Source organism: Falco cherrug, chromosome 6, assembly GCF_023634085.1.
Source record: "Falco cherrug isolate bFalChe1 chromosome 6, bFalChe1.pri, whole genome shotgun sequence".
Classification (NCBI taxonomy): Eukaryota; Metazoa; Chordata; class Aves; order Falconiformes; family Falconidae; genus Falco; species Falco cherrug.
Window position 1 is genome coordinate 78,575,058 of NC_073702.1, and position 23,230 is coordinate 78,598,287.

At 43.4% G+C, this 23,230-nt stretch overlaps 1 protein-coding gene across 3 annotated transcripts in view; it reads right to left on the reverse strand.

Moving 5' to 3' along the window:
• EVA1A (eva-1 homolog A, regulator of programmed cell death) overlaps positions 1–23,230 on the reverse strand; it is a 224,321-nt gene that overhangs the window by 67,130 nt on the left and 133,961 nt on the right. The gene's annotated exons all lie outside the window — the stretch shown is intronic.

Sequence of the window (23,230 nt, forward strand, 5' to 3'; positions counted from 1 at the left end):
CGTGTCCTTGCAGGCAGCCCAGACCTCCTTGACTTTAGGGTCTCTGCAAATTCCACCTGCCTTTGCAGTAGGCAGTGCCATAAACCCTTTGGCAGGAGCCCATGGGGCTTTCTAAAGGGTCCTCTTGCCTTCCCAATTTGGGACCCATACCACCGCTATAGGGTGGATGAGATGTCCACACAACAGGTCACTATAGACTGAGGAGCAGGTCAAATGGCTACTTTTCACTTGGAAGTAGGTGAATCACCCCTCATGCTGTTCAAAGATGTCCTACCAGATACAGTAAGCTCTAGGGACAGTTGGAACCCAGGTCTAACCTCAGATTCAGCTCTTTCCTGGAAATAAAATATAAGCATAGTCATTCTGGCCACAAATTTGAAAGTGGTGGGAGGTTTTTTTTCCTTAAAATTGAGCTTTCTCAGGCTAAAGATGGCCTCACTGAGACATCTCCACTCTCCAGTCAGTTCAACAGGAATATAATATTACCATTAAAATAAGAACTTTTAAATATTCCTATTTAATGGGGGTATCTTAAGGCCAGGTGAGATCACTCATTTGATCATTTCAGTCACCTGGTCTGACCACCTGCACAGCTGAAGCCACAGAGTGCTATCCCAAACCAAGACCAGAACTGCTACGAATTATGGCACATCTTTCAAGGAGACATCCCACCCTGAATCAGAGACTTTCAGTGAAGGACAATCTACCCCAGGTAAGTTATTTCAGTGGCTATCACCCTGTCAAGAAGAAAGGCTGCCTTTTTATTCTGTATGTGTCTGATCTCACCCTCCCCCCTCAACCATAGCCATCAGTTACTGATCCACTCCAGGAAGCTACAGATGAGGCATGGACAGAGAAGGGCTGCAGCTCACCAAGGTACAGCCCAGCCTCAGTCTACCCTCAGCACAGCTAGAATATTTCAAGCTCAGGCACAGTTGGGGTTCCTGCAGTTGAAAGCACCCAGGCCATGCAGCTCCAAGTGGAAGCTGGAGCCTGCTGTTCCCTCACCACATAGGCTTGACCTTACAAAACCACAGACAAGTTATCTTGTAACCTTGTCCTGAATAAATAAAAGTAGCTGAGCTTTTCTAGTCTCTCACAGTAAAGGCAGACTTTGCGGACAGACCACAAATTGTGCCTGTCACTCTTTTGAGATCCATTTCCATTGCATTAAAGTCCTTTTTGAAATGTGCCTACCAGAACTGGATGTGGTATTACAGTAACGATCTCACCTATGCTGCAAATTTTGAACACACTTAGACCAGTATCCAGTTGCTCCATCAGAAGCATCACTCTCTTCGCTATGCCTTTGTGAATGTGGTAGCGCGTTAACAAGCTGAATTAGGGATTTATTGTTACAGTATCATTTTACTCCAAACTTCAACCTTAAATACAAAACACTTTAAGATTTGGCATTTATACAGTGTTCAACATATGCTTTGATCTAAACAAGGGCTTTGACCTGCCTAACCTTTGGTGTATTTTTTTTCCCCTTGTGAATGACTTGAGCACAATCTTAAGGTATCAGTTGTCACTCCCCTAACAAGAGGTTATTTTCAATTAATCAAAGAAATATAAACAGAGCCTTGTATTGAGTTCAAATAAGCTCAGAACAGTTATGCCCCTAAAACAGATGTCTAAGGCTGTGTCTCCTCTCAGATCAGAGCTGGTGTACTGTCAAGAAGAGGTCTTGCAGATCTGTTTGCTCAACCAACTCAAAAAACTACTATCAGCTCCAAACCCTGACATACTCCAGTGTGGCCCACTGAAATCAGTGAACAGGGCAGCCCATGATGCAGATTAGGGTATCCAGGCCAAAATCAGATTTACAAGGTCTTTATAGATTAGAGAGAACAGCAGAAGGGATTTAGATAGCACCATGCTATTTCAGAGTAAGGATAGCCCTGTATCAAGCCCATCAATACTATGCCAGCTTCCCCATGGTTCTGATCCCGACAAGGTAAAATAACAAAAACAGAAAACCAAGAGACAGTTGGTGCACCTTGTAATGATCTAAACAGAGTCAGGACTGGTCTTTGGCCCTGAGGCCAGCAGCACAGTCCAGCCACATGCACGCTGGAGGCTAAACACAGCCCTATCCAGACCACGTGTTGGGAATGAGCTCTGGCCAATGCTAACGTTCAAGCCATACCAGAGGGCTGCCACTGGGCTGGGATAAACAGGGATCGTGATCAAATTTAAGATCATGGATAAAATTTTCCAGTGGCAGGGCCCTGGTACTATTTAATTCACTTAATTAACTAAAACATAGATAATCCTAGAATGACAAGTTAAAAGAAAGGCCCACAAGGCTTTTGCTTCAACCCAAACCCTCAGATAAATGCAAGTTTGCTCCCGTGAGTCTCAGACTCTTCCACACAGCTTTAACATCCTTACTTCTTGCACTTCAGACACTGACTTTTGTCCATAAGCTGTCCAAGGCAAGGAGCACATCTAACCCTAGAGCTTTACCCTTGCAGTTCAAAGCACTAGCACAACTCCTTAAATCCATGGGGTGAGATGATCTCCACTCAGCTTAGCCATCTCAAAAGCAGATCTGAATTAATACCGTCTTTTTTATTATCTTTTTTTTTTTTTTTTAATTAATGCCATCTCTCTGTAGTTAATAAAAAGAAACTGGCACTTGTGAAGGATAATTTGTCTTATCCACAGTTTAAGACAGGTGAGATGAATCACCTCTAGAGCTGCCCCTCCTGCGCCAGGGATTACAGAGGGAGCCCAGCTAATTCTTTCAATCTCTGCACCTAATTTTTCAGTGTCTAACATGGGGGCCAAAAGCAAGATATGTGTTTGCCTGGCATAACAGAGCACAGATTATTCCACATCTATAAAACAAATATGATAATAGTGTCATCATGCCTTTTGATGCCAGAAACAAGTAATCTTGTGTAGCCTCTGAAGGAGGTAGACTCTGATTAGGCCATTAGGTCTCACACAGTTACTGCTGGAGCCCAGTAAGCTGTGTGGCACTAAAGTGTGTCTTCTCAGCAGGGCATCCACTCTGGATTATGAGGTGTCAAGAGAGGGGAGAAGCCACCATTTCTTTCACAGCTCATTATCCTGAGAGTAATAAATGAATTTTCAATGTGAATTAATCTGAGGTAGCTTCCTGAACTTGGTTTTGTTGTACATTTATGTGTATAATTAAATATCTCTTTGCTACCTGCCATTTTCTCTATCTAAAACTACTTACTATAATCAGCCAGCTTTTTTGAAAGTTAGTTCTGATAAACTAATCTCACTTAAAATAACACCTGCAGCAGCAACACCTGGAAAAGATATGGGCAACACATTTGAGAGTAGTCACTTTGCAATTAGCTTCCTTGACAATGAACCTCATGTTTCCATTTTTGCCTAAAAAGAAGACTAGCAGCAGGGAAAAGGCATGTTTCAAAAGGACAGCTTTTACCTGTTTATTTGTGAGGATGTGCAACATGCAATGCCTTTCCGATGGTCACTCACCTGTGAGGTGTTTAGGTCTACAAGGTTTACCTGTCCTATCCAGACAAGCAAGTAATGAGATTCTAGAGAGAAATAACACACTTCTGCATTTGGGTGCTACATAAAGGGAGTGAATAAGGTCTTTGTTTTATGTCTTGTGTCGGTTGGTGTTGAGGGTTTTTTTAGTGAGAATTGTCCAGATCTCCGTTTGAAATCCAGTGGCATCATGGTCCATGGTGGGAACCAGTGGGATCTGTGGATGAACGACCTGCACTACCCTGAAGAGGGCTATAAGACGGGAACCAATCTTTTTTGTCTCATAGGTAGATCTATAACTAGAGCCACAACACTAACCATATGCCAAAACACTGTTTTTCTTAGCTATACTCTCACCTTGTTTTGTCAAGGGAAACTACTTGTATTTGACAGACTATCTTAAACCACTTACAGTAGGAGGATTAAGTTCTGGTGACTTCAAACAGAAGAAACTGTCTTACAGACAATTTTTTTGTTTAATACCTTTCATTTCACATTAGAATGCCTGAATCCCACAAGCGGAACTGTAACGCCACAGAGGTGGGGCCTTTTCTAGCTTTTGCAGTTTCACAGAGATCACTGCACTTTTCATAGGTTAACATTCGATTACCTGTTATTTTATAAAAAATATTCCTGTACCTTCCCAGGCATGCCTGCTCCTTCCCATGTTTTGGTATTTATGAAGCCAGCTACACAGACTTCACAAGCAAATGACCTTTAAAAATGAATGAACATCTGTAACGTTTACATCCTACGTATATTACAGCAGAGAAAAGTTGTTTTCAGCTTCCTCCCTCTCCCTGCTCCCCACCCAAACAAATAAGACTTGTTTCTCTCAAGCCCATCCCTCTCCAGAAAAATCTGACCTACAAATGGCTTTCTCATAGCTCAGCAGGCCAGTTTAGTCCTCAGATGGATTTATCATTAACCACATAAGCACATGTTGTCCATTCTGTCCAACCTAATGAATGTGCTATAAATAAAGTATCTCTAAAAGCAGGTTTCAACATACTTATCCAAGGTGTTGCTGCAAGTCTTTGTAACTCCCAAAACCACTTATGTTAGAAACATTAATCACATGATTATAATTCAAAGCATCAGCTCTCTACAGCTGTAACTCCCTAGCACTTGACTTTGACTAGACCTCTAACCTCAACTTACCACTTTCAGGCATACTACGTATTTTCTTCTCCAGTCTGTCGCTAATGTAGAAAAGACATGGGAAGTCGGTTTTGAAGGGTATTTTTAACCTAGGAGTGTCTCATCAAAAGGAGAACTTAGTACGGAATCTCTAAAACAAAACCTTGCCTGTTTACTGGGTGCAGAAATCTGAAAATACCACAGTTGCATTTCACCACAACTCATGTCATTTAAAACTGAAGCAATGTAAAGAAAAAGGAAATTCTTTTAGAAAAGATACCGCGAGTGCAATTCCTACCTATGCCACAAACATGTTATATGGTCATAGAATTATCTGTAGAGCTTTGTATTGTCCATCTGGAATGAAGGAAGGTGAATCAAGCATCTACTAATTCCGACTTGCCCTCTCATTCATTCAGAGCGTACATGGACAGTTTGGGTTGTTTTCCACTTATTTCAGCTGACAATATAGAGATCATATTCCATCTTAACCAAAGCTTTTAAAAAGCCAGAGAAACAAAAGATTAATTGTAGGAAATTATTTTTAAACATCATATGATTTAGTTGGGAAATAGAAAGACAAAGATAAAACTCCCAGAAGGACAACCACAGCTAATGAGAGCCTGAGAGGAAATGATCACACATTCTCAGTTCTTCTGATGGATGTTCTTCTAGCTTTATTAATCAGAAGTTTGTGATGTCAATAAATCACTGAAGTATGATAGTAGATGAAGGTGAGTTTGGATGTAAAATGATCCATGATGAAGGATTACAATAAAGGATAAAAAGGAGGGGGAGCCAAATACAGTTTTATAAACTGCATCCTCAGCTTGTGAGGACTTGTAGATAACAAATGTCATTACTTTTCCACATTATCTAGGAGATTAAGAATGTTTCTCAATGTATAACTGCTGGGAAGCCTCTGCAGCACCTTCTCCAGTTACTTTGGGAGAGGTTTACATTACATCAATTGCATTATTTTCCCATCACTTATGATTTCCTTTACAAAGAGGAACTTGAAAGTACCCTTCTTCTTTTAACCTCTTTTGGAGGAAGCAGGGTCCAATGGCAGAAAAGGAGAATCCAGGCAAAACACCGTTTTTGACCTTCCAAGGTTTGTCAGATTCTGCTTTGAGATTCGAGCAAGCTTTCTAGTATGACCTTATCCTTCCCAAATTATCCTGCATCACAGAGGTGTCAGCAAGGTCTCTATGCTTCCAATTAGTCTACGTGCAGAGTTGTTGGTTTCTATATTCAGCAAAACCACCCAATTATCAACCTACACGTATCGCAGTTTGCGGTTTTCAAGGAAAGCATTTCCCAGTGCACTTCAGAAGTAAATAAATGCATTTGAGATTCTATTACTGATGAATCAGTTACATTCTCTGCCTTCTACTAGTGGCTTTTATGCTGCAGAATACAGCCCTGGTCATCTGAAGCAAACCAAAGCCATGCTTATATACTGCAAATTCAAAATGGAAGGTTATTTAAAATGAGGCAGTTTGCCAATAAGACAAAATTTGCCTTGAGCAATGAAAGCCAGAGACGTAACAGGCACCTAGGAGAGAAAGGACAGAAGTGCACGGATGCCTTTGAGGATGTTTTCAACTGTAATAAAAATGTGGGTGCTTCCCCATGTAGGTTTTAATCAGGTTTGCCACAACATGGAGAGGTCCCCAGGCTGATGCCCTACCAAGCTGGCAACGATACCTCACACTGCAGGACAGCACTTGGTAGGTAAACACATCAGTTTGGTCCAGCTGCAGTGAAGCTAAGCCAGGGACGTTGCTTCTTGGACTGATAAGCCCTACTGACAGAGCACATGAGCTTGGATGTACTGTGGGTATTGTCTGACTCTATGGAGAGCCAGCCCAGACACCTCCATACCATACTGTATTCTGCAGTAATATGAATTGGTGATTACAGCTGAGTTTTACTATAGTCCTCAGAGCTTGCCTTGCTGGGACTATAGCTCAGGTGTCTCTGGCACCATCTACCCAAATGCTTCCAACTCTAGTTTGCAGCACCTAACAGTGAGATAGATCAGCTGGGCAGTCAAAAGGAAAGCCTTTGAAGTGGTGAGATACTCCCATAGAAAATAAGGACAATTTATCCCCATAATTACCGCTTCGTACTCCATGGAATAGTGGGGACGGCGTTTCTGTTATTCTGTTCTTGCCAAAGCTTCTGTATATAGCTTTGTTTAAAATGAAGTACTGAAAACACACATCAGTGGACATTAAATTACAGAATTTTCCTCCAGGGTTTCTAAGCCATCATGAGCAAGAACCGGAGACAAGTACATGTTTACATAAATTCTAAGCTGAGATGTGTAATCTTACCCATATAGAAATTGAAAGAGTGGAGAAGAGGGAAAATAAAGAACAAAAGACAAGAAAAAAAAAAAAAAAGCCCTATAAATAAGCTCTAGCATCTGAGAAGAAGCAAGCAGAATACTTGGTGTCCAGTGTTGCTATTTGAGAGCTGCTGTGAATGGATGCACAAATCTGTGGCAAGGAAGTGTCCCAAGGAACACACTCCACGGGAGCAGTCTAACTCATTTCAGGGGGATATGTAAGGCACAGATCTGATTCTTGCCATATGATTTGTGCCAGATGTCTGGCTATAGACAACTGATCACTACCAGAATATCTTAAGATAGTCTTCAGCTGAGACACACCACTTCCACTCCAAGAGAACTTAATTCTTAAAATGCAAAGAATTGAATGCTTGCAGTCAGCACAGGAATAACCTTGAATTACACCTTCATGCTACAAAGCCCCTGCTCTTGAAATATGGAGGCAGCTCAAAGAAATAAAGGGGTATCCAGGCCCTATTTCCATTGCTGGTGAATGAAGTATAGTATAAATTTCTAGTTCTGGATTCAGGCCTGGAAGCACATCTGGAAGTGTCTATCCTTGCATACATTAGATTTGCGCTACAGTAAAGAAACCATGACTTCCACTAATATCATAGATGATGAAGGAAATTCCTGGCCTGAAACGAAATATTATTGTTTATTATGTTGCATTGATACTGACTCCTTAAAAATTGCTGATACCAAAGCCATGAAGTGTCAGCTGCAGAGCCTCAGACTGCCATAGCAATGCTCCTGTGAAGTCAACTGTTTGAAAATTCACCCCTGAGCTAAGACATTGAAATTTTCCGAAACCACATGGTTGGTCTGCATTTGGCACAACAGCAAAAAATTACACATATCAATCAGGAGTCGCCTTACTGCAATACTCAACCAATATCCCTTACCTGCAGGAGGGAAGGAATTGCAACACAAAAAAAGGAGTTGTCTTTCGCAACACACTACAAGACAAAAGAACAAACACAGCCTTTCTCAGCAAGCCAACCTGGCACAGCAGGCATCGATAAAACACTGGTGGCTTCCAGTGCCAGTGATGTGATGATCATGAAGAAACCTCCTCCTTCCTGGCATGCCATTTGTTGAACTGAATAGCTAGAAAGACCTTTAAAATTTGAGATGGAAATACCTCTGGTGACAGGAACAGCCACACCTCCAGCAGTAGCACTGCTGCTAGGAAGCATTACATAAATGAGTTCATGTCAGGTCACAGTCAGAAGATGGTCAGAAGCAGAAACACTCCAGTGGGCATTATTTTTCCACAGCACAGCCAAAAGCAGGCATGTTTTTAAAAACAGTAAAACACCAGTGTGGTTGCAGACATCATTTACTAATAGCAGGCTGGCTTTGCAGTCAGTTTGCACCACTGACACCAACATCATCTTGGCTGCACTAAGTTGGTCAAAGTGGAAAGTGACATCAATTTTCAAGGAACAGTTATTTAAACTAGGGCACACAACTCACTGGGAGACCTTCTGTGGAAAACTCCATGTTCTTGAAGCCAAAGATCTGTTCCCAAATCCAAATCCACTCAGTAGCTACTTATCCATGAGCACATCCCACGTGCTACAGAGGAAAACATGAGATCAAGAATCCTGTTCTTAAAAATTAAAAAGGTAATAATATACAGAGGAGCGATGAAAGCCTTCATCCCACCTGCATAGCCCTGCTAACGCTTTCTCATTTCTCATCTCTAACAGAGGCTACAGAGGAGAGAGAAACAGAGATTCCCATGAAAGTCAAGACTTTGTGACTCAAAGGGCTCAGCAAGGAGAATGCTCTGTCAGGAACCCACAGAGCAGGAGCAGAGGTTCCCAAACTGAGCTGCATCCCAAGCCCAGAACTGGGAATGCTCATGGTCCTGGAAGTGCACAGGAAAACTCTACCTTGGCACCAAAAGGGCTTCACAGATAGGAAACTTTGGGAACTGCTGCTCTTAAGGGTTTCAGTTAGATGCTTCTAGTCATGTCTTGTTAAGGGTTAATTGCATTCAAAACCTTCAGAGTTGCATTTCTACGCTTAGGAAGGTGATGAATTTGAGCAAGAGGCTTACCGTATAAGCAAGGTGTCAGAAAATATAGGACAAATAAAACCTCTCTGACCTCCCTGAAGCTTATAAACTCTTCCCCAACATGTTAGCAGATGGCAAAACCTTCTCAATAACTACAGCGTGCATCAAAACTCGTCATTGCTTAGAAGCATGGTCATGCTCTGTGAGAAATATCACGTATCTCTCAGTAACACAGCTCTTTTTGGCTTTTAGCCATTAACCATTAGCCCATCGGTATACCCAGAAGTCAGCCTTGTCAACATGTTCTGAACTCTGAACTAAGATTCCTGAATCAAATATCCCTTCCTCCTATCCTGTGCCATGGTTACATTTCAACCCAAAATCCCCAGTGCCTCAGAGAAGGAATCTTTCTTCCAACACACAGTAATACAGCTGACACTGACTGCTGATGCTAAGCTCCCGTATACAGCTATTTTTGAGTAATGCCTTTCAGGTTGGGCTGGCTAGATGCGTCCAACCATGGGCAGATATTGGCATGGAGATACTGTGACACAAGAAACTCTGCCAGCTGAGAACATCACTGCACATCAAATCTCTCCTCCACCATCTAGTCCAGCTTCCTGAAGAACTCTGAAATCACTTCTGTGCCTTGGTCCTCCTCCTTGTCATCTGGTCACCGGACATCTCCAAGAAGACAGTGGTAAGGAGCTATGATCCTCTGGCTCGATGGAAAGAGGAAAAATGGTCTAATAAAATGGTGGAAAGAATTCCTTTAAGCAATGCAGACCACTTGAAATCCCATCCCCTTTCACTAAAAGTACACGGTGCAATTCTTTAGCACCTCCTTTGTGAAATAAAAGTGTGGCTACTTCATAAAAGACAACAAAAAATGTTTCTTTAAATACATTAGCAAGAAAAGGAGGGCTAAGGAGAATCTCCATCCTTTTTTGGATGGGGGGGAAACAATAACAAAGAACGAAGAAAAGGCTGAGATACTTAATGCCCTCTTTTACTAGACTTTAAAGGTAAAACCAGTTGTTCCTTGGATACCCAGCCCCCTGAGCTGGAAGACAGGGATGAGAAGCAGAATGAAGCCCCCATAATCTGAGGTGAAATCATTAGCAATACTTAGACACAACAAGTCTATGGGGCCAGATAGGATCCACCCAAGGGTACTGAGGGAGCTGGTGGAAGTGCTCACCAAGCCACTTTCAACCATTTATCAGCAGTCCTGGCTAACTGGGGAGGTCCCAGTTGACTGGAGGTTACACAATGTGATGCCCATCTACAGGAAGGGCCAGCAGGAGGAGCCAGGGAAGTACAGGCCTGTCAGCCTGACCTTAGTGCTGGGGAAGGTTATGGACTAGATCATCTTGAGTGTCATTACATGGCATGTACGTGACAATCAGGTGATCAGGCCCAGCCAGCATGGGTTTGTGAAAGGCAGGTCCTGCTTGACCAACTTCCTCTCCTTCTATGACAAGGTGACTCTCTCAGTGGATGAGGGAAAGGCTGTGGCTGTTGTCTACCTGCACCTTAGGAAAGCCTTTGACACTGTCTCCCGCAGCATTGTCCTGGAGAGACTGGCTGTTGTGGCTTGGCTGGGTGCACTTTATGCCAGATAAAAATCTGGTTGAACGGCCGAGCCCAAAGAGTGGTGGTGGAAGGAGTTCAATCCAGTTGGTGGCTGGTCACAGGCGGTGTTCCCCAGGACTCAGTGCTGCAGCCAGTTCTGTTTAATGTCTTTATCAATGACCTGGATGAGAGGACCGAGTGCACCCTCAGTCAGTTTGCAGATGGCACTGAGTTGGAGGGGAGTGTTGACCTGCTTGAGGGCAGGCAGGCTCTGCAGAGGGATCTGGGCAGGCTGGATCCATGGGCTGAAGCCAACTGTATGAGATTCAACCAGGTTCAGTGCCGGGTCCTGCCCCTGGGTCACAGCAACCCCAGGCAGCGCTACAGGCTGGGGGCAGGGGGCTGGGAAGGTGCCTGGTGGGAAAGGGCCTGGGGGTGCTGGTCAGCAGCCGGCTGGGCATGAGCCAGCTGTGTGCCCAGGTGGCCCAGGTGGCCATCAGCATCCTGGCTGGTATCCGAAAGAGTGTGGCCATCAGGAGCAGGGCAGTGCCCGTCCCCCTGTGCTGGGCACTGGTGAGGCCGCCCCTGGACCCCTGTGTTCAGCTTTGGGCCCCTCACTGCAGGGGGACGTGGAGGGGCTGGAGCGTGTCCAGAGCCGGGCAGGGGGCTGGGGCTGGGGCAGGGGCTGGGGCACAGGGCTGATGAGGAGCAGCTGAGGGAACTGGAGTTGTTTAGTCCAGAGAAAAGGAAGCTCAGGGGGGACCTTATCACTCTCTACAACTCCCTGAGAGGAGGCTGTAGGCAGGTGGGGTCGGTCTCTTCTCCCAAGTAATGAGCAATAGGACAAGAGGAAACAGCCTCAAGTTGTGCCAGGGAAGGTTTAGATTGGAGATTAGGAAAAATGTCTTCACTGAAAGGGTGGTCAAGTGCTGGAACAGGCTGCCCAGGGAGGTGGTTGAGTCACCATCCCTGGGGATATTTGGAAGATGTGTAGATGTGGCACTTAGGGACATGGTTTAGCGATGGACGTGGCAGTGCTGGGTTAACAGTTGGACTCAACAATCTTACAGGGTTTTTTTCAACCTAAATGATTCTGTGATTCTAAAATACATAAGAGGATACACATTTCACAAAAACCAAACTGCCTTAAAATCCTATCAAAATAATATGCTGCACTTCAAACACTCCTCCCCAGAGGGGAGTCTGTGAAAACAATAGTTGAAAGATGCATAATCATTTTGGTTTTAATGCACTGCTGGAAGATGTTCAAATGCTCGTCTGATGGGTGCAGGAATAGAACAGAAAATAAAATAGTTCAGGCCAGGTCAGGTGATCTTCCTAAAGATTCCTCCTGTCTGTTTTCTGAAAAGGCACATACCCAAGAGATTCTGTACGCAAACTGCTACTCAGAAGGGAGTATGATACAATAATAAAAACCAACAGACACATTTAGAATAATATTAAAAATTAAAAGCCCTTACGGAAATCCAGTAGCTACTTGTATACATGCCCCCAACTCATTGCTTTCTGTAACTTTGCCTTTCTGTAACTTATGGAAGATTTTAGAAGGCAGTAAATAAATTCATGTTCCACATCCTCCACATATATACATTAAAAAGGGGTAAATAGGCCTATCGTCATAGGCTTGTCTACTGCACATCAGTCCCAGGCAAAAACACAGAACAGCTGTGATGGGACTCAACAAATAAATAATTATTGTCCATCAACGATGTGTAATGGAAAAGGAATCTTGTGAAATTAATCCAGTCTCACATTTTTATGAGGTTGATAAAAGTCAGTACTTTCTGATGAGGTTGATAAAAATAACAGGGTTGATGTAATATGCTTCTGAAAAGCAGCAGATTTGAATGATTGTGTAATAAACATGACTGGTTTAAAATCAACATAGTACAGTGTAGATGGATTGGAGACCAGCTAACTGATACCTTTCCAAATTAAACAGTAAATGGCAAACGTTCACTCAGCAAGTGAAGTTTTGTTCCCATATAGATCCTGGCATACCAGTTGCTATTTAATATTTTTATTGCTGACACAGAAGAAAAAGTTGAATTATTACTTAGTAAGTTTGTGAAATTTTGGGAAGTGGTATGGACCAAAGAGGGCAATAAAGCAAAGCAATCCAGAGAGCAATCCAGTAAACTGCACATAAGCCAACACTATGATTTTCAGTACAGACGTATCCAAAGTCCTGAATGTAAGATTAACAGTGGAGAACTTGCTTCTCAGACATGAGAAAGGAGGCCCGAAGCAAACTGGAAAAAGCCTAGCAAGTTACAGAATCCAGTTGGTTTAATATGGACCGGTTTAAGCCTGACATCTTCAGCAGGGTAATGCACATACTAGAGATGTAATTATCAAGTAGAAGCAGCAAAGAAATTATATATCATCCCAATGTGGCATTAGTGCAACTGCTGCTGATATTCAGAACCTATTTCAGAGGCTGCAGATAGTAAGAAATGGGAAATAATTCAATTAAAAACTTCAAGAATGAATGAAGAATTGGGAAACCTCATTCTGGAGACAGATATGAGAAGATTTACCTTTTTAATTTTATGAATAAAAGGCTGATAGGTTTCTGAATCACAGACTACCAGTATTTAAAGAGAGACTGAGAATTAGCTAATGAGGTTTCTTCAGCCTTAAGAGTAAAAGATCTAGCAATAGCCAACAGCTAGAAGCTAAATCTAGACATTCAGAACAGAAATAAAGCCAGTTTCTTTGGCAATTATGCAAAGGCCATGGGATACTTACAGTCACTGGGAATCTTCAGACCAACTTTTTTAGTTTCGCTCCAGTTTAAACAGCAATTAATTGAGGGAGCTCTTATGGCCTCTTGGTCTCAGTAACCTATCAAATAAGTGACAGGGCTTCAAATGCTTCTGTGGGAGGTTATTTTACAACTTCATAAATGTCATCTTTGGGAAAAGCTTCATGGGATTCTGTTTTTTTCTTTAGCACACTACTAATGGACCACACTGAGTAACCGATTCCCTTGTTTTCTATTCTCATCAAAGGACAATTAAAATAATGATCTTTTAGCAGTAATAGATAATAACACCTTTTCTAACACTTGTAAAGAATGATCAGAGAATGAATCAAGCAATTAATCCTTAGTTTTTAATCATTCCTCCTAAAGTCTCAAACTATTGTGCGCTTAAGCACAGGAATATGTGGTGAATGTTTCCTTCAACTAAGCAGTGCAGAAGGAGAAGAAGGAAAATTGGCATTTGTGACCCTCAGACTGCCTGCCGTATTTTATGGTATCTCTACCCCAACCAGAAGACTCCACAAAGAAAACTGAGCTTCTTACAGAGGCTAAAATAAATGTGCTTCTGTGGTTAATGCTCTCTCTTTCTCTTCATCCTCACCTGCTTTTTGGCTGTGGCATGTCCCTTTTGTCATTCATGTTTTAATTTGCCTCCTAATATGTTTCCTTAAGACCACAAAGAAGCAACCCCATTGTGTAAATGAAATCCATTAAGACTTTTCCTGCCCCAGGGAGTTCACAACACAGAATATAAACCAGCCTTGTCGAACTGGTGGACTGCAAACTGATCCAGCACAAACAATCCCACCGTATTTCTTCCCAAGCCTTACAGGAGACACGCATGGTGATGTAGTACTCCTGGGGCAGCACAGCAATGCCTAATGGATGAATAATTTCTACTGAGCCTTACAACTAGTGATGGACAGTGCCAACAAACATATTGCAAAATGATAGCAAAATTGCTCTACGTTTCCTGAAACTCTCCCTTCCCCTCTTTCCAATAAGGGGATGGGGTTACCTGTCCAGCTCTTTTTGCCCAGATGTGTGCAGCAAGGCAAGCTGCATTGCCCCATCCCTTCTCCCAGCCCACACCATGCCCTTCTCCCCTTAGCAGGACTGCTGAACACCCACGATCAAAGTCAAGAGGTGACAGGTGACCCAGAGGACTCAATGTCCATTCTCAAAGCAATGACAATAGTCCCCAAAGGTCAGTCTCAAAGTGCAGCTCTCACTGAGTAAATCCCAGGCCTCTGAAAACAGGTTGGGAACAGCAAATTTAGTAAGAAAACAGAGACCCTACGACTCCCTGTTGCTTCACCAGCCTTTGTCTGAAACGTTTAATATTATCAAAGTACTTGCTAGAATCACAACACGTGTTTAAATACCAGTATAATGAAACAGCATGTTTATCGGGTCAGCCAGGAGGCTCTGGTATGGAGATTCTAGCATGGACAAAGTTGGACAGACATTAGATAAATAAGTGGGAGAGGCTGAATCGGAGTGGAAACCAAGAGAACTTACATTTGCACTGAATGGTGGAATTCATGGACCTAGATTTCAAAGTGAAGCATCTACACACAGGTGCATTCACTAGGTCTTTAGGTAGGGCCCCCAAACTGAACTTTCTGGCACCATTTTCTGTCTTTCTGATTTATCCAAAATTTGCCAGATCAAAAGTTGTTAGTGCTTTGGAAAGCATAATCTCTCCCAAACTGAGCACCATCCCAGTGCTGAGCTTACATCATAGCCAGCCCTCCTTCCAAATCATTAATAAGGATCTTAAGCAAAAACAGTTTAACATTGTTCTCTACTGCTCCCCTGAGGTATCTCCCACCAAGTGTTGGCATTTATTCATCACTATGTGTTTCTGGGTTCCTCCAGCCTGTTTTCAGTCTGTTTTATAATCTGAATCTCCAGTAAATCTATATTAATTTTTCAGCTCAGTCTTCATGAAACAATACATTAATTGCCTCAGTACATGAACAGATATCTTATTTACACAGATTAAATGACCACATTCTTTTCATCTACTTGCTCTACAGTTGGATCAAACTAAGTGATTAAGTTATGTCTGGATTTGCTTCTTACAAATCTCTGCATGTATCATTCATGTTCCTTTTCAACAGTAAACTTGTGTAGAGGGCCTGCATACTTCCTACATGCCACTAAAGGAATTGAATTAATAACTTAAGTGTGCTCTGAATCACACAGAAAACTCAATAAGCTCTTCTTCACCAGGGATAAAGTTTGCTCTAACTGCTTACAGATTTACTTTGTTTAGTATTTTCTCCATTATTCTGTTACAACAAAATTCACTCCATTCTTTTTCCATCATTTACATTCTGCTTTGGCAACTGTCTTGAGGGTTAGCTAATATACACATGGCTTCATCCAAATGCATGGCACAGCAAATTCTTCTTTCCTTATTTAGGCTGTTTTACTAGAGATGGAAGTGAAAGTTATTGGATAGTTACTAGCTCTTTTAATGATTGCTGTTTATTCGTAAAGATCAATGCAACATGTTTTCCTCTGTCCTCTCATTCTTGTTTGATTCTTCTGTTTTTCAGAGATAGCTGCATGTAAGCCAGCTCCTTGACTAATTACAAGAAAAATATAGCAGGCAGATCTGGCCTCCCAAGTTTTATTTCTAAGTTTTCCTGTTTCCCATATCCCTGAATCTCATCTCACTGAGGTCGTATTCTGCCCCATTCCCAATGTTCAGCTAATGTCTGTGTCAGGAAATAGCACAGACATTCAGCAAATCCAGCAGTACTGACTTCAAGTTCTGATTCTGTGGGGCTTCCTAATGCTGTTAGACAGTTTGAGGTCTAAAATGGGATGAAAGGAGACAAGGCGAGGTAAATGTGTCACTTCCACTCACAGCCCTGCTTATGGATGTTTCCCAACTTGGTGAAAGTTAGCTAACCCACGGGAACAGCAGTCAGGTATATTGGCATGTGAAAAAGTTAGTGCCTAGAGCCACTCCTTGCAGAAATCAGAACTCTTTTTTCCACCACACATAATGGGGGTTACCCCAGTAATAAGAACAGGATTCTGGATCACTTTAATATCTGAATCAATTTTCTGTGATTAAAGGGGGGGATCAGGGTCATGAAGAAAGAGCTCTTCATTTCTATTTGTCATTCCACTAAACATAAATGTGAATTTCCATCAGCAGAAATGAAATAGCTGTTTCAACAGAGCTCCTGAAGTTTAGAGAGACACCACACACCCAAAAAAAGCCAAACATCTGAGCAGGAAAATGATGCAAACTGAAGAAATTTAAGTGTCCTCTACAAGTGGCCCTACCCTTTTAAGCAGGCAGGCTTCTCCAAAGAGTGATGAAGAGAACATCTTGTTCCATCTACCCTCTGACTCAGACTGGCATAAATGTAATAACTGGCATGGCCAGTTCTGGACAGTGAAGTGGGGAGAAAATAAAGGCCAAATACTTCCTTGGTTCAGAAGATATGAAACTTTAAAGTAACTGAACACCACACTATTGAACATCTCTAGCTCCCCACTATGACCCACCAGTCAACATATCTACTGTACATGTAGGCAAGTGAAGCACAAGCACAGAGATGATGGTAGACAAGTACCAGCCTAACAGTCACAACTGTATCTGAAAACCTCATCAATTACTTGGGTTCTGAAAAGGAAACTGAGCACATCTGAAGATACGGTGAAGATCTTCAAAATGTCCAGTGCTTCAGGGAGCTTCAGGCTTGGGCTGTGGATCCTAAGAGAGGCTCTCAAAGAGACCCAACAGTGGAGTCCAGCAGGGACTGTTTGATGAGATGAGAAAAGCAAGACAAAGAAGACTAGGTAAATATCTTGGGATCAGCATCTGTGCATTTTTGCTATCAGCATTGTGACACTGAATTATTTGCCTCTGTTGTCTTGACTGACATCTATTGAAATGAGAAACAGCACATCTCAGGCAATTTGTTAAAATCACTTCAAGACTGAGTGGTGCTAATGATCACGGACTGAGGGTGCTGTGCAGCACCGTGAATGGCATGATGAATGGCAGATGACAAACATCCACCTTTCTGATGAACTACTATCTGTGCACTTCCATGGACTCTCGATACACCTCATCACATCCTACTCTTTACCTTGCTTACCTTCATCACTTTCCTGGGAAGTATCCTCATATTTGTTCTTTTTAAATACAGAGCTGAAGCAGAGAGGGAAGAAATTACTTGTCTAAGGTCACCTAGGTCTATCCCGGTCTCCAGCACTGGTGCAGGAAGAGACCTCCATCACTTGCACTTTTGGAGCTGCAGACAAATCTTATGGCTGGTTGGTCCGTAAGGACATGCTCAGAGCTCTCCTGCTCCCTCCCCTTGTTCACGGTGCTGTGCCTCTGGTGCCTCTATGTCACCAGACATTGCAAAGCCTGTCACGAGGAGGCAGAACAGTTAAGGGCATAAGTACTAGTGTCAGACTTTGTGAAGGTGCTTCAGGTTTGGTGCATGTGCTCTAGGAGCTACCAAATCTAAAGACATTCAAGATTTTTGCAGAAGTACTCAAAGAGACAGTTTGTCTCCACACGTCTATCAATAATGCTCAAGTGTCAACACTTTCAGGCTGGGATCTTAAGATGCCCTTACACGCTATAGGGTTGCTAATGGCCATTACCCCTGTTTCATAAATGGGGAAGGTCAGACACACAACAATAAAACAATTCTTCTGCAGTAACCCACCTATCAGAGCTGGAATAACAAAAAAAAAAAAAAAATCTTGGCTCAAGTATCCTGTATTACCAACAAAGTGATTGAAGCACTCCTCTCAGAGTTTTCTCTTCCATTCCCTCTCCGTCAGCCCACTCTCCTCCAGCTGCTAGTCATTTCTCCCTTTGCCTCCCCTTCCTATAGTCTTCCCCACTGTCCCTCTCCAGCAATGATCCCTTCCTCCTGGTTCTGCAGCTTTGCCTCAGGTCTTTCCCTAAATTTCATTGCATCGGGCCATCTCTCTAGGGCCAGAGCTGCTTCTCAGGAGGCGAACATGCAGCTGTTGGTGGCCGGAAAGTAGCCAGCAGACTCCCAGTTCCCCCTATCTATGCTGCAGGAGGATGCTGAGCGACGGTGTCAGTAGAGAGAGCAGTAAGGGGCCTTGGCTGCCTGTTCAAGTCCCTGGAGACAGCCCCTAGTGACTGGAAAAGGGATCTCAAGGAGAAAGGTTGCTCCCCTGGCCTCATCCAAATGATATTTCATCTGGCATGAAAGAGATGTTGATAGAAGGGTCTGCATGTCATCATAGATGAGAGATTCTTGGCTGGTAGGGGTGTGCCTCCACCGGTCACCTCTACTCCAGCAAAAGGTGCTCCTGCTCACCCACAGCTAGAGGTGAAACACACAATATTTCAGTCTGCTCGTAAAAAGGGCTGCCAGGTAGAGCAGAGAGAGGGCACAGGCAGGACAGCCGGCTCGCTTGTGTGATGTGGAAGGAGCGAGGATGAGAAGCAGATTTATTTACAACATTGCTGCTCTGATTTGAGCATACAGGGGTTTGAAAGCATACAGATTCTATGTTAATTTATTTTTAAACTCAGAAGGAAGGGTTGGACTAACTACTTGTGAGCATATCACTGACTTACTCCTTGGGTCTATTAATCTATGGCATCGTCCTCCAGTACATCTGCCCCAAGATATACTTCATTAGCTAAACCTAACAGCACACAATTTGTTCTCAGGACACACAACAGTCAAATAATGGGGAGAGTGTGGTATGCGATCACAGGGAAATGGGTTTGAGCAGAGCACAGGTATTCTCCAAGCCTGCCTTCCTGAGCAGCATGTCTCCAACTGATGAAATGCAATGCTATCAAATATCATGACAGAAAGCACACATAAATAAAAAATGAGGGTGCCTCTTAAAAATAAATGTTGCTCCATGATCTTTTTCCCAGGAGAATGAAATTTCCAGTGCGCTAGCTCTCTCTGTGTGTGGTATCACATACTGCACGGTCTGTTCCCTATAAGCTCTCAACATATGCTATGAATCTGCCTCTGAAGTACATGTATTCTAAATCAGATACTTATGCCTTCTTCTGATCTTTTGCAGTCACACATACATACACTGGATTTTGCCACAGGCTATCTATCATTTCTCCCTTTCCAGCATCTGAAACGCATGACCCACAATTTGGTTTTATGTATGTTTTACTGCAGTTTCCATACAATCACACAGGAAACTTTAGTTCTCACCTTAGGAGGCCAGGCACAAACACATAATGCTGGACATAGGCTGCAGTTCTAATCCTTGTCTTTCAGAAGTGTCATGACTGTATCTCTGTTCACTGACAGGCTGCGTTTCTCACAAACGATGGAAAAAAATCTGATTCAAATTCCATTTCAAGCAAAGCCTTACCCTTCATGATCAGTGGTTTACCTGCATCATTTTGCACCTCCTACCCCAAAGCAACACCTAAAGTCCTTAGGCAGTTGCTGCCCTCTGCCTCTGACCTCTGCTCCTTTCAGTTCTGGGTTAAGCACAGTGGTGGTGCCTGAGGTGGGCATTTTCCATCACTGTAGCTCAGACAGCTCTGCAGCGGCACGCACCACCCTGTAATGGCCCCTGGAACGCTGCAAGGTTGTGTTGCACCAGGCCAGGGTTGGGGATGAATAAACAGATTCTCTGCATATAATATTTTAGGTGAAAAAGCCAACCACTAACGCAGGCCAGAATAGAGTGATGAAGTAGGTATAGATTTCCTGCGGGCATCAAGGGGAAGCAGCCTCATCACGTCTCAAGGGTGACAATTTGCCCCTCTCATCGTCTTCTACTTATTCAGCAGGAATTCACCATGCCTGCCCCCCTCCCCGTCACAGCCTGCAAGCGGCAGACACAGCTGGTTGGCAACACCCACCTTCCAGCTGCCTCCGTTTAATGCCACAAAAAGTAAAAGAGCCTGTGGGTCACCCCAGCCCCTGGCTTACTGCAACCACCTACCAGCTGTACAAACCCCCCTGCCTCAAGGACTGACATAATTTGGCACAGCATTCACCAGAAGAGCGCTGTCTGGGCACACACATGTTTAATGCCTCACCAAGTGATCCTGACTCAAGTAGGGCTCACCCACCACCATCTGACATCAGGATGAGTGCCTCATCCTCTCTGATGGCACATTTCTGTTCGCATTCAGGGAACATGACTCTTCCAGGAGGGCATATCCCAGGCGCAGGGAGATTTCTAGTGGGGATACGCCCTTGCTGATTGGATGCAAGAAGACAGAGAATTTTTTAGCTCTTTAGAAAGGGGCTAGCTAGGAAGTAGTGACAGGGAAATGGTCTTGCAAAATACCTGTCCTGTGCATGGAGCGGGTGGCTCAGAGGCATCAGAGAAGCCCTGTAAACAATCAGTTGAGCTTTAGCCACAAGCCGTTTCATCTGCTTTGAATATAGGCTCTGTCACCTTCCAGCTGGGGCTGGAAAACATCAGGTCTGCTCTGCCTGCTTTGTGAATTTGTATATTCTGAACTATTGCCAGGAGTAACTCTGGTGCTGGGGGGATCAATGCTGGGCCCTTGCAGTGCATCAGTAAGGCCTTATCCATGGAGGAGGGAAGCTGGGGAAATTCCCTCCCACTCTAAACTATTTCTTGGCTCTTTACATTAGTTATCAGCCCTTGGGAATTTATTTTCCTCTCTCCGCAGTTTTCTGTGGCCCACATTATCATTTGCTAACTATTAGCACGTGCTATTTATCATGAGGTCCGTAACCCTTGTCTACTCCAGGGAGTTTGCGACTAAGTCACAGCAATAAATTTTCTGATATTCTATGGGCTTTACAGCAGTAAGAGGCACACAGCTGAAATTATTATCTCAGAGCCTTCAACCCCTAATCTCTCAGTGCAACGTTAGTCACCAAAGGCAGGGAGATTGCACATGAACACAGGTTGTTTATAATCACAGCAGATTCAGACTCAGGCTCCAAGTCTGCTTACTAATAATGATGATTACTTTGGCTCCACTGGATTTATAACATGTTTGAAAAGCTCAGGGAAACCACATTATCTGCAACTCCCTTTCAACAGCATGTTTGGTTCATAAGAGCTGCTAGGCAGGCAAAGGAAACAGGGTGTGTTTGTGAACTGAGAATCAGTCATAACATCGCAGTGACCAAAACGAACACCATAGTCTACTGCTGTTCCTCTATGTTTATTGCAGAACAGAATAATCTGAGACCTGACTCAAAGCCTATTGACTCCACTGAAAGATTTTGCAGCAGGTCCCAGGACCCGCTTGGACAAGACATCATTTCTCACTGACCTGCTCTGCCCTGTGTGTTTGGGGAGCCTGGACTTTTTCCCTGCAATAGCCGTTGTTTAAGAAGGAATTGAAACCTTGACTAGAAAGGTTACTCCAACACTTCCACATTTCTGAACCCCAAAGACCCTTTTCAGACTTATTCTTGGTTAACAACTAGAAATGTTCCAGCTTCTCCTGGGTAAGTTAATGGTTGGACTCGATGACCTTAAAGGTCTTTTCCAACCTAAATGATTCTATGATCCCAAACACCTTCAAAGCAAATTAGAGTTCAGACTGAACTGGGAATATTGAATAAAGAGTATTAGAGGGTTTTTTTATTAAAGAAATAAATTAAATGCTACTTGAATGTACCTGTCCAAAAGAAACACTGGTCTGAAGAGTCTGTATTTTTCAAAATTATCAAATTAGCCCAGCTTGGTTTCCACTGCTAATCTAAATAATGGTGGATATTGTCCAACAACAACAACAACTTTTTCCTTCCAAACAGGCTGAGAAATCATGGGCAAGGTCCTTAGTATCAGAGAGGAGACATGCTCCTACCCTGAATGTACCAGCTAGAAGTACAGGGAGCAGCTGCTACTCTCTGAGAAGGGGAGCCCAGGAAAAGGAGAAGAGGAGACTTGGGGAGCAGCTGAACAGACATGTCCTGCATGTGGAGGGAACCACTGGCATTAGTAGGTTTTGCTCTGCCAACCTTACAGCAACAAAAACTAGACAAAACACTGGATAAAAATATTTGAGAACAGCCTAAGAGCAAAAAATGGGGTGGCTTCCTCTGCAACAGTCTCTTGCTCTCCCGCTATCATGGCAGCCAAGACAGAAAACGTTCCCAAGTTCAGGGTTTGCTGGTCATTCCCTGGCCAATGCAAGACTCACTCTCCATCACACAAGGGCCAGACTGTCTCAGCACTTACCCAGTAAGAGGCTGTTTTGCAGCCCCATAGCCCTTTCTGGCAGGAAAGCTGTCCTGATCTGGAGCAGGGATGTTCCTAAGTATGCCAGGCTCCTGAATGCAGTAGTCTGTTATTCCAGAGAGACTGAAGAATAAACAAAAAGAGACTGGAAGATTAATTATCAATAAACTTCCTTGATCTGGAGGTCAAACCCAGGGCATATCTGCATTAATAAGCTAAAGGGCTCAAACACTGGTTTGCAGTTGTACACTGTTGCAACTAACAAAATTTCAAGAGATATTTTGGCCCGTGCCCATGCAAACAGCACCCTGGCATGGTCCAGGGGACAGCATGGCCAGGGGACTTTTCACTGCAGATGGTTTGGGTATAGGCAAGTTTTCTATTCAAATACAAGCCATGCCTTGCTACTTGCCCTTAGGGCCAGAGAACATTTTTATTGTACAAGTGTAGCACACAGGGACTCTCCTAAACACAGTTAAATGTCCAAACTGGCACAGAGTTGCGGCCACTGCTGTGCATGAGGGGTGCCTGGCAGGTTGCAGCTGCCTCCTCAATGTATTCAGACTCATCCCCTGCCCTCTCTGCTGCCTGGGAAACACAAGGGGAGCAGAAGATGCTGGGGGCTGCAAGCTGGGGGGATTCCCCCTGGCAC